Source organism: Geotrypetes seraphini, chromosome 2 (assembly GCF_902459505.1).
Source record: "Geotrypetes seraphini chromosome 2, aGeoSer1.1, whole genome shotgun sequence".
NCBI classification, from domain to species: Eukaryota; Metazoa; Chordata; class Amphibia; order Gymnophiona; family Dermophiidae; genus Geotrypetes; species Geotrypetes seraphini.
Window position 1 is genome coordinate 230405539 of NC_047085.1, and position 12529 is coordinate 230418067.

The window sequence follows — 12529 nt, forward strand, 5'->3', positions numbered from 1 at the left end:
TTCTTACTTTTCCACAGAGCCGAGAAGTCCGTCTTCGACTCTCTGCGTGAAGTGTTTTCACTTATGCCTTCTTTTCTCCGTGGTTTTGGGTTATTTTTTCTCAGAATCGCTATATTTCATTGTTATTTTTTGTTTAAAAAAAAAAAAATTTCTTCCGTTCATTTGACCGGGCAGTGCACATGGCAGCAGCCCCGCGGCTTCGATCTTGTGGCGGAGCTTTTTCGGCCTATGTCCCGGCCTGCCACCGGTTTTAAAAAGTGTTCCAAGTGCCAGCGCGCGATTTCCCTGACTGACCCTCATCGACGCTGTCTTGTCTCGGGCCTCAACATCTCCCGAAATCGTGCCGGCCTTGCTCAACACTTACGTCTCGTGCTTTCAAGCGTCGTTGCATCCTATGGGAGCAGCTTTTCAGCATGGAGTCTTCAATGGAGCTTTTGTCCTCGAAGGGCGCTTCGCCCTTGACATCATCTGAAGCTCTCCAGGCTTCCACAGCCTCTGCTCCGAGCCTCATCATACCTGTCTCGTTTGTACCGGCTATGTCTTCGACGCCTGCTGCTGTGCCTTCCTCTGTCTCTTCAGGTCAACTAGCACAGCAGGCTATTCCCCCGGTGGTGCTTAAGTGCCCAAGGCTTCTAAGTCCAAGCACTCTCACACTGCCTCGAGGGAGAATGAAGCCCATGCAGGTGGTCCCGTTGCAGACGCGGATCCATCCTTACCGGCTTTGTTCCAGACCTTGTTGGAGAAGCAATTCATTTAGCTCTTTACTGCCATGTGGCCGAAGCTTCTCTCACAAATCCAGCCTGGGCATTTGGAGGTCTCCCGCGAGGTCGAGCCGCCTCCTGTGCCTCAGTCGTACGCACACTCTCTACAGGGAGCAGAGTCTCTGTGAGTGTCCGGTCTGGCAGCGCGGCATGCATCGCAAGAAGCAGAGTCTTTGTCCATGCCTCCATTGGAACCCATGCACTCGATGTAAGGAGCAGAGTCTTTGTGAGTGCCTCAAGGTTCTTCCACTCAGCCTCCTTTGCTTCGTTCCACAGCCTCCAGCCCTATTCATTCTCTGGGGGCTTCGGCGGGGACACGCTCTCCTCGATTGTCGAGGCCTGCTTCGAGGCACAGCTCGCATCATCGATTGATGCATTCTTCGAAGCATTCATCCAGGCATGCCTCGCCTCATCGGAAGCAGCCTTTTTTTCAATATTCCCCACCGCCTACTTCGACTCTTCCGCTTCCGGATTTCGAAGACCCGGTGGGTTCTTTTTCTCCATCCAGGTCTCCTTCTTCTTTGGAGCAAGCCGCCTCGACATCCTCGAGTCCCTCTCGAGGCCAGGCTTTGACAGATCAGCTGTCTTTTTCATCTTTTCTGCGTCAGATGGCGGCTGATTTGGATATTCAACTTGACACTGGATCTAAGTTTTCAAAGGAGTATCTCGAGACCATGCATCTTCCTCAACCTCCTGCTGAATCCCTCAAGCTTCCTCTCCACAAGCTTTTGGATCAAACCTTTGTCCGCTGTCTGGAAACTCCTTATTCCATTCCAGCTGTTCCGGGCAAATTGGATTCCAGATACAGGACTGTTCATCACAAGGGGTTTGACAATGCTCAATTGTCTCATCAATCCCTTCTGGTTGAGTCTTCTTTAAAAAGATCTTACCCTTCCCAGGTGTATGCCACTGTTCCTCCGGGCAAGGAAGGCAAAACGATGGACAGATTTGGTCGTCGCTTCTACCAAAACTCCATGATGACCTCCAGAGTCCTCAATTATAATTTTCATTTCATCACCTATTTTGAGTTCTTTCTCTCCATTCTTCAAAAGTTCATGCCTTATCTGGATTTTCGTGCGCATTTTGAATATCAGGAATTCCTTGCATCCTTGTCCCAACTTCGGCTGCAGCTTCTTCAGTCTTCCTATGATGCTTTTGAGCTGTCTGCTCGAGCTACTGCTGTTCGGTGGCCATGCGGCGTCTGGCGTGTCTCCGTACCATCGACATGGATCCTAATCTGCAGGACCGGCTAGCTAATGTTCCTTGCGCTGGCAATGACCTCTTTGATGAGTCTATAGAGGCTGCCACCAAGAAGCTTTCGGACCACGAGAAGTCTTTTCAATCCATTCTCCGCCCGAAGCCGAAGCCGGCTCCTCCTCGCCCAACATGCCCTTCTCTGATTTACCAACGGTGTTTCCCACCGAAGCAGACTCCTTCCATTCATCAGCCAGTCAAGAGGCAACATCCTCAGAAGCAGCAGAAGCCTCAGCTACCTGCTGTACCCAAAGCTCCTCAGCCTTTTTGACTGTCTAGAAGAAAGCATAACTTCCGTCGTTCTGCCTTTTCCCATTTTCCCCCCTATCGGAGGTCGTCTCCATCATTTTTACCACTGATGGATGACTGTTACTACCGACCTCTGGGTCCTTTCCATCGTCAGGGAGAGCTACTCTCTTCAGTTCCATGAAGTTCCTCCGGAACATCCTCCAAGAGAGTATCCTTCCAATTCTGCCCAGACCGCCCTTCTTCAGGAAGCTCAGTTTGCTTCAGCTCCGAGCTATCGAGCCAGTTCCTTTGGCTTAGCAGAATTAGGGATTTTACTCCCGGTACTTCCTTGTTCCAAAGAAGACAGGCAATTTGTGTCCTATTTTGGATCTCAGGGTGCTCAACAAATTTCTGGTCAGAGAAAAATTCATGTTGACCCTAGCATCTCTGTATCCCCCTCCTCGAGCAGAATGACTGGTTATGCTCTCTAGATCTCAAGGAGGCCTACACGCACATTCCCATCCATCCAGCCTCCCGTCAATACCTCAGATTTCGGGTGGGAAATCTTGATTATCAATAGAGTGCTCCCTTTCGGCCTGGCCTCGTCACCCAGAGTCTTCACCAAATGCCTGGTAGTTGTGGCCGCTGCGCTCAGGAACCATGGTATTCAGTTCTTACCCTACCTGGACGACTGGCTCATCAAGGCTTCCACGTCTCAAGAAGTCGACCAGTGACCCAGCGAACTATCTGGTTCCTGCAGTCTGGGATTCGAAATAAACTTTCCGAAATCCCATCTCCAGCCTTCTCAGACTCTTCCATTCATCGGAGCTGTTCTGGATACTGTCCAACTCGGAGCGTTCCTTCCTCAACAACGTCTGGAGGCTCTTCTCCATCTTTGTCATTAGGTCTCCTCTCGCCCGATCATCTCGGCGAGACACACGATAGTTCTTCTGGGTCACATGGCTTCCACAGTACATGTGATTCCTTTTGCCAGACTTGACCTCAGAATTCCTCAGTGGACCCTAGCATCTCAATGGACGCAGGTTTCCGACCCTCTGACTCGACACATCCGGGTCACTCCTGCTCTGACACAGTCTCTTCGTTGCTGGATGCTCTCTTCCAATTTATCCAGAGGCTTACTTTTTCACACGCAACCCCCCATCAGAAGGTTTTCATGACCTATTCTTCAACTTACCCTTGGGGGGCTCATCTAGATGGTCTCCGTACTCAAGGATATTGGACCAGTACGGATCATCAGTGTCACATCAATCTCCTGGAACTCAGGGCAATTTTCAATGCTCTCAATGCTTTTCAGCATCTGCTTCACGACCATGTAGTCCTCATTCGCACAGACAATCAAGTTGCAATGTATTATGTCAACAAACAGGGAGGCACAGGATCTGCCTCCCTCTGTGAGGAAGCTCTGAAAGTTTGGGATTGGGCAATTTGCTACAGCGCCTTCCTCAAAGCTGTCTACATTCAGGGGGCGGACAATACCTTACCAGACAACTTGAGTCGTCTTCTACAACCTCACGAACGGACTCTCCATTCCACGCCCCTTCATCACATCTTCTCTCAGTGCGCACGCCTCAGATAGATCTCTTTGCAGCCCCCCACAACTTCAAACTGCCTCAGTTGTGCTCCAGGATCTACACTCCTCATCGCCTCTACTTCTGGACTGGACTAATCTCTATATGTGTTTCCTCCGTTTCCTCTCATTCAAAAGATGCTGTTATCAGAGGACAAGCAGGCATGATATTCTCACATGTGGGTGACGTCATCTACGGAGCCCCGATGCGGAAGCATTTTCAAGCAAACTTGATTGAAGATTTAAGTTTGCTCTGCTGCTCCACGCATGCGTGCCTTCCTGCTCCACTAGGGGGCGCATCCCCTCGTGGTCTCCAGTTCAAAATTTTCCGCTGAGCCTAGAAGTCGTGTTTTTCCAGGCTCTGCCCCAACTGCCTTCTAGCACCGCAATTTTTTCTTGTTTTTCTGGATTTAGTTGCTGTGCGCGAGTTTTTTCTTGTTTCAACTGTTCCTGCTTCGTTTTTCACCGACCCGGAGGCTTCTGGGTCCCCTTGGCCGCGTGGCTATTCGAGCCGCGGCCAGTTTCGATTCTATGTCCCGGCCTTTGACCGGCTTTAAAAAGTGCTCCCGGTGCGAGCGGCTTCTTTCCATCACAGACCCGCATCACCGGTGCATCCTCTGCCTGGGGGCCGCTCATCCAACCGACTCCTGCCCCCAGTGCGCTACTTTCCAGAACCGGGCCCTCCGCCGAAGGAAAGGGGAGGGGGGTGAGTGGGATGGGAAGGGGTGAGTGGGATGGGAAGGGGTGGTGGGGAGAGAGTCGGGTGGGGTGTGAATGGAAGAGTATGCATGTGGGCTCGGGAGCACAGGCCTCTGACTTGACGGCTAGGCCATATTTAGGCAGGCAGATACACGGCTGTCATTTGGGGTTCAGAGGGCGGATCCTTTTTGTACATCTGGAGGGGGGGTCTAGCTGGGGGGCCCTTTTTCCCTCTGCTACATGGCAGACCTTTGCCACACATGTTGTTGATGGGCAGATAGAATATGATTAAACTGAAATGTGTCACCCTCAATGTGGATGGGATACACTCCCCTATCAAAAGGAAAAAGATACTTTCAAGGTTTTGTAAATAGCATGTTGACATTGCCTTCCTACAAGAGACATACCTCACGATAGTAGAACATGAGAAACTTCGGAGAGATTGGGTGGGCAAGGTGTATTATTCTTCTTATATTAGCCGCCGATGGGGGTGGGGGGTAGTTATTTTGGTCCATAAACAACTTACGTTCCAAATGCACAAAGTTATCCAGGATAAGGAAGGCCGATATGTCATCGTGTTGGGGGAGCTGTGGAGAAGGAAATTCCTGCTTTGTAATGTATATACCCCTAATGTTTACAATCATTGTTTCTTTTCGGGAGTGATGTCTAGGCTGGCACAGTACCCAGGCTACCAAATCCTCTTGGTAGGGGACTTTAATATCACGGCGGATCCCACTCAGGACTGCGCTCCCACAGAGTGCTTCCCTGTGGACCACATGGGTAATGGGGTTAATTTTCTGACTACACAGCTCGGGGTTTTGGACATTTGGCCCTCGCTCCATCCCACGAACGCACCTACACTTTCTATTCTAACCCATATAACCTTTATACACACCTCGATTATTTCTTGCCTATAGTAGCTGAAGCAGAGATCTTGGAGGTTCCTCTATCTGATCACTCCCCTGTGGTGCTCTCTCTTCAAATTGCCGCTGATCCCTCTGAATGGACCTGGCATTTCCCAGGTTATCTCTATAAAGATCTTGCTTTCCTCAAGTATCTGCGATTATTATGGTACTAACTACACCCCTGATCTCGATCCGGGTCTCTTCTGGGAAGCTTCCAAGGCGGTACTGCGCGGCTTCGTTATTGCCTATGTCTCTGAGAAAAAAATAAACAAGAAGCAGAATTACTGACACTATTGGGCAAGCTATAGCAGTTACAGAGTTGCCACCAGGGGACCTTGATGGACGCTAATCGTTTACGAATACGTACCCTTAGATAACAGGTAGATGCGGTTCTCATGCAACGGGCAGAGCGAGAGCTGTATTTCCGTCAATATAACTTTTATCGCTGGGGAGGAGAGCCAGCAGGTTAATGGCACACTTAGTCCGTCCTTATCGCAAGCGCCAAGTCATTACGGCTATTAACTATCCACAAGGCCACACTTATATAAAACAAGCCCATATCCACACATGCCCACAAACCTTCTGAAGATATCAACTGGGATTTTTTTTCCCAGAATGTTCTACTCCCTAAGCTCACTCCAGACCAGATTCAAGCTCTGAATGCCTCCATTGCCTGCCTTGAGGTGGAGATGGGTATTAAGGGGCTCAAATTAACTAAATCTCCGGGGCCTGACTGCTATGGGCCCGAATACTTTAAAATTCTGTCTGACGTCATTTCTCCATCCTTGGCATAATTCCTTACATTCACAGAAAAGTGTGGATCGGTATAATTTGGCCCATGTTGTTTTATTACCAAAGCCAGGAAAGGATCCCTCTCAGGTGGGATGTTACAGACCCATATCGCTTCTTAACCAAGAAGCAAAATTGCTCGCTAAGTGTCTGAACGCCTTTCTACACATTATTCATGAGGATCAGGTCAGATTTGTACCTGGGAGATATACCTTTATGAATCTCATGAGGGCTTTGATGGCCATTTACTCTTGGAGAGGAGGTGACAATAGGGCGGCTATTGTGGGCCTCGACATGGAGAAGGCGTTCAATAGCATTTCTTGGTCTTATCTTTTTTGGGTCATGGGTCAATTTGGGTTGGAGGGTACCTTTGTGGAATGGGTGCATAGTCTATACTTCTTGCCGCAGGCTAGACTCCTCGTTAATGGATACCTTACTCTGCCCTTCCTGCTCGAACGCGGTACCCGGCAGGGTGCCCGTTGTCCCCACTCCTTTTTCTGCTGGCTATTGAACCATTGGCGGTTAAGATCCTCTCCGAACCTATCATCCAGGGCATTAAAATTGGAGCCAGAGAGAGTCGCATCAATCTATTCGCAGATGATGTTCTGTTATATCTGGAACAAGCTCACCTACACTTACCGGTGGCTCTCTCTATTGTCCGAGACTTTGGGACCATATCGGGCCTTCATGTTAACTGTGCCAAATCGGAACTCCTACCCCTGGCTTCTCACAAGCACAAGCGTAGGCATGATGCTCTTCCGGTGGCCCATGTCCGGAAACCGATGCGATACCTGGGGGTCTATCTGAATATCCAACCTCATATCATCTATCAATATAATGTTCTTTATCACATTGAGGCTATCCATAAACTTTGTGTGAAGTGGAAGGATTTGCCGCTTTCCCTTTGGGGAAGAGTGGTGTTATTCAAAATGGTCTTACTGCCAAAAATTTTATATCCGCTCCAAATGGTCCCCTTATGGATCACAAAGATGAACAGACCTTTAAATCTTTCCTTGTTTCCTTACTTAGAAACATAGAAGGTGACGGCAGATAAGGGCCAAGGCCCATCAAGTCTGCCCACATCAATGACCCTCCCCTACCTCCCTTTGCGAAGAGATCCCACCTTTCGATCCCATTTAGCTTTAAAATCAGGCACACTGCTGGCCTCAATCACCTGCATCGGAAGACCATTCCATCGATCCACCACCCTCTCGGTGAAGAAGTATTTCCTGGTGTCGCCATGTAATGTCCCTCCCCTGATTTTCCATGGATGCCCTCGTGTTGACGTGGGTTCCTTGAAGAAGAAGATATCCTCCCCCACCTCGATACGGCGCGTGAGGTACTTGAATGGCTCGATCATGTCCCCCCTCTCCCTGCGTTCCTCAAGGGAGTAGAGCTGCAGTTTATTCAGCCGTTCCTCATACGGGAGATCCCTGAGCCCCGTGACCATCCTTGTGGCCATTCGCTGGACCGACTCAAGTCTCAGCACATCTTTGCGGTAATGTGGTCTCCAGAATTGTACACAGTATTCCAGATGGGGTCTCACCATGGACCTATATAATGGCATTATGACTTCGGGCTTACGGCTAACGAAACTCCTTCGTATGCAACCCATGATTTGTCTGGCTTTAGATGAAGCTTTCTCCACCTGAGTTGCAGTCTTCATGTCCTCACTGATGATTACCCCTAAGTCTCGTTCCGCTACAGTTCTCTCTAGGATCTCACCATTAAGAGTGTAAGTCTTACATGGATTTTTGTTGCCAAGGTGCATGACCTTGCATTTTTTGGCATTGAAGTTTAGTTGCCAGGTCCTGGACCAATTCTCCAGTAGGAGGAGGTCGTGTGCCATACTATCGGTCTTGGATTTGTTGTCAGGTCCTGTTGTGTTCTTGTCCACTATATTGCATAATTTGGCATCATCGGCGAATAACGTTAATTTACCCTGAAGCCCTTCAGCCAAGTCCCTTATGAAGATGTTGAATAAGATTGGGCCCAAGACCGAGCCCTGCGGCACTCCACTTAACACCTCTGTCGTTTCGGAGGGGGAGCCATTCACCACCACCCTCTGAAGTCTACCTCCTAGCCAGTCCCCCACCCATGTGGTCAAGGTATCTCCCAAACCTATGGAGCTCATCTTGCTCAACAACCTGCGGTGTGGTACGCTATCGAATGCTTTGCTGAAATCTAAGTACACGACGTCCAGGGACTCCCCAATATCCAGCTTCCTCGTCACCCAGTCAAAGAAGCTGATCAGGTTGGATTGACAGGACCTCCCCTTTGTAAACCCATGTTGACGGGGATCTCGCAGATTCCCCTCGTTAAGGACCGCATCCAATTGGTGTTTGATTAGAGTTTCCATTAGTTTGCTTACTATTGATGTGAGGCTCACTGGTCTGTAGTTTGTAGCTTCCGTCCTACTTCCTTTTTTGTGGAGTGGAATGACATTAGCCGTTTTCCAGTCTAGCGGGACTTTTCCTTTGCTAAGGGAGAGATTGAAGAGTGTTGATAGTGGTTTCGCCAAGGTGTCTTTTAACTCTCTGAGTACTCTGGGGTGTATGTTGTCTGGCCCCATGGCTTTGTGAACCTTGAGTTTGGATAGTTCACTGTAGACACTACTGGGCGTTATCTCGAAGCTGCAAAACGGGTCTATCGAGCTATCCCCTGTTGGTAGTTGAGGGCCGGATCCCTGCGCCTCATGGGTGAAAACTGAGCAAAAGTATTCATTTAACAGTTTAGCCTTCTCAGAGTCCGATTCTACATAGTTCCCGTCCGGTTTTCTAAGGCGCACTATCCCTCCTGTGTTCCTGTTTCTATCACTAATATACCTAAAGAATGTTTTATCGCCCTTTTTGATATTCTTTGCTAGATTCTCCTCCACCTGCAATTTGGCCTCTCTGACTGCTGTTTTGACGGTTCTTGACTTGGCCAGATAGTCTTCTCTGGAGCCCTGCTTCCCTGAATGTTTGAAGGAGATGAATGCTCTCTTCTTCTCTTTTATGAGGTTGGAGACCTCCGTAGAGAACCACTGCGGTTTGTTTTTTCTTCGTCGTTTACTTACAGATTTAATAAATCTGTTTGTTGCTTCGTGTATGGTAGTTTTCAGTGTTGACCACAATTCCTCTACATTATCAGTCTCTGCTTGGTTTTGCAGCGACTGATGGATGAATTCCCCCATGTCCTCGAAGTTGGTGTCCTTGAAGCTGAGGACCTTAGTTAAAGTGTTGGGTTTGATGAAGCCTTTTCTGAGGTTAAACCATACCATGTTGTGGTCACTGGATGACAGCGTGTCTCCCACAGAGACATCTGTGACACTTTCTCCGTTGGTAAGTATTAGGTCTAGAATCGCCTGATCCCTAGTTGGCTCCAAAACCATTTGCTTGAGTCTTGCTCCCTTTATAGAGTTTAATAGCCTTTTGCTGCTGCCGGTCGCAGAGGAAAGTGTGTTCCAATTCACGTCAGGCATATTGAAGTCCCCCATCAATACTGTGTCCCCACGCAAGGTGATATTCTCTATGTCCTCGATTAATTCCATATCAAGGTCTTCCTGTTGCCTTGGGGGTCTGTATACTATGCCAAGGTACAGGCATTTGTCCTTTCCCCTGGCCATATTTACCCAAAGGGATTCCCCTGTGTACCTAACATCTGTGATTCTGGTAACTTTGATGTCATCTTTGGCATATAGTGCTACCCCTCCTCTCATTTTGCCCTCTCTGTCTTGGCGGAACAAATTGTAACCCGGTATGACCATGTCCCACCTGTGGGAGTCCGTAAGCCAGGTTTCGGATATTGCCACCACATCTAGGTCGGCGCCCCTCATTTCCGTCTCCAATTCCAGAATCTTGTTGCCCAAACTGTGGGCATTGACGTACATAGCCTTCCAAATCCTAGGTTTGTTATGGTTATCTAGTGATATTCCCGATTGAGCTCCATCGGCTCCTTTGGTATTGTTTGCGATGTGTGTATTCTCCTTAGACCCTGAAACACAGTGTGAACTTACCCCGGATTCGAAAATGTCAGTATCCCCCCTGAACTCGGAAATGTGAGCACCCCCCCCAGATCCATGATTGCTATGTTTATATACCTCAGATCCTGAATGGTATTTGCAGCTTACTTCATTAGATAGGTTATTAGTGCCCGTACCCTCCCCCAACTTACCTAGTTTAAAGCCCTATGGAGTAGTCGGGCTAATCGGTGTCCAAAGACGTTCTTCCCTCTGCTGGACAGGTGCAACCCATCTGGTCCCTGTAGTCCTTGTAGTGCCTCTCCGTGGTTCAGGAACCCGAAGTTCATCTCCTTGCACCATCCTTGCAGCCAGTCGTTTGCCTTCTGGATCCGATTCTCTCTGGCTCTTCCCTTGCCTCTTACTGGAAGGATCGAGGAGAACACAACCTGCGCATCCAACCTCCTCAGCTTCTCACCCAGGGCACCAAAGTCCTCAGGTATCCTCTCCGGGGTGCTCCTGGCGGTATCGTTGGTTCCGACATGGATAAGAAGCATGGGGAAGTGGTCCTGGGGCTTGATGAGACTGTCCAAGCAGGCGGTTACATCCCGGATCCTGGCTCCTGGCAAACAGCAAACCTCTCTCGATTGAATATCTGGTCTGCAGATTGGGCCCTCCGTGCCCCTCAGCATTGAATCCCCAATTACCACAACTCTACGCTTCTTAGGGGAGGGCCGTACTGATGTCTCTGGGACCGGAACCTCCTGTTGGATATCTTCCTGTTCCTCATTGTCAGGTCTTCCCTGAAGCAGCTGGAATCTGTTCCTCAATGGGATTTGCGGGGTTGATGTAGAACTACCCTGTGTGTGAGAAAAAGAGACAGTATATGAGGAAGGTTTTTTGTGTTTGCCTGTGGAGGAGGTTACCAGCTGCCAGGAGTCAGCGTCGTCTGCCTCCTCCTGAATTCCAATTGTTGGTCCCAATGAATCAGGAATGGTGGTTTTGGGCGTCCCGAGGATGGTCCTGCCAGGTTCCTGTACGGTGATCTGGGACAGTTCCTGGATGACTTCATCGATGTAGGCCTCGTCATCCCGGATACTTCTTAAGCGCATGACCTCCTCTCTCAAGCTATTCAGTTCTTGTAAAAGGCTGTTCTCTAGTTGATCCGTCATTTCTGTCTGCGTAGAAACTGTAGCCAATGTAACAAATGGGCCCAAATCAGCTTCGCCACCCTGTCCTTGGATAAATGGAAGGGTGGACTGAATCTCCCTGATATTCGATTGTATAATGTCGCTTCCCTGATGCGCTTTGTCCGTGAGGGCATCTCAGGCCATTATAAATACTCCCCCCCCCCCCCCCCGGCTGGTTAACCGAGTGGTGCACACCTCAGTCCTTTGTATCCTTACTGCATGTGCACCCTCAGACTTCGCCAGGGGCTGATTTCTGAATTCATTTTTTGAAACCCCTTCGCCAGACATGGTGGTGGCGGCGGAAGAAACAGCAGCACACTCCCCAGGCATCCCCATTCTTGCCCCTGGTGGGTAATGTAGACTTCCTCCCGGGGATGGGTTCCTTGGAGTTTCAATTGTGGGAGTCCCGGGGCTGTGTCAGCCTAAGGCATCTTTCTGATGAGGACACAGGGACTTTCCCTACCTTTACACAACTACAGTCCCGTTGGGAGCGCCCTGCTACACAGTTTTGGGCATATTTGCAGGTGCAACATTATTATCTTTCCTTATCATGCAGGTGGGGTGAGCAGTGGTCTTTCGGATGGCTAGATGCCCATCTAGTTTTGTTACCCTTCCAGATGAATACCGTAGCCACTTGGTACAAGATCCTTAAGACTGCTCTCTCCACCCCTTATTTGGCCTGGATTGTAGCCCAATGGTCTTGAGACGTGGCTTTTGAGTATACCAGCACCAAATTTTTGGACATTTTTGCTAACCTTATTCAATTAACGGGATCTACAGATCTCAGGGAGATGCAATTTAAGATCATACACCACGCTCACATCTTCAGGGCCTGGGTCAAAGTCATGGGCCTTTGTGTTGACACAACCTGCTGTCATTGTCAGAGGGCCACGGGCACACTAGTACATATGTTTTTGGAATGTCCCCATGTGACTATTTGGCTCAAAGTTGTACCTTTTTTTGATGACCTGCTGGGCCGGCCAGTACTCGGGAATTATGCTCTGTTGCTCTTGGGAGACCAGAGGGAGGTATCTCATGAAGAGTTCACCTTGCCACACCGGAAGTTTTTATACACTGCACTCCTGGTGGTAAAAAAGCAATTGCTCCTGCACTGGGTGGAGGCAGCTCCGGCCTCCTTCCTCCAGTGGCTTCACAAAATGCAGGAGCTAGCTTCT

The 12529-nt window shown here is 49.2% G+C and overlaps 1 protein-coding gene across 13 annotated transcripts in view; it reads left to right on the forward strand.

Moving 5' to 3' along the window:
* The window catches only part of RBFOX2 (RNA binding fox-1 homolog 2), an 839083-nt gene that overhangs the window by 419151 nt on the left and 407403 nt on the right, over positions 1-12529 (forward strand). The window lies entirely within an intron of this gene.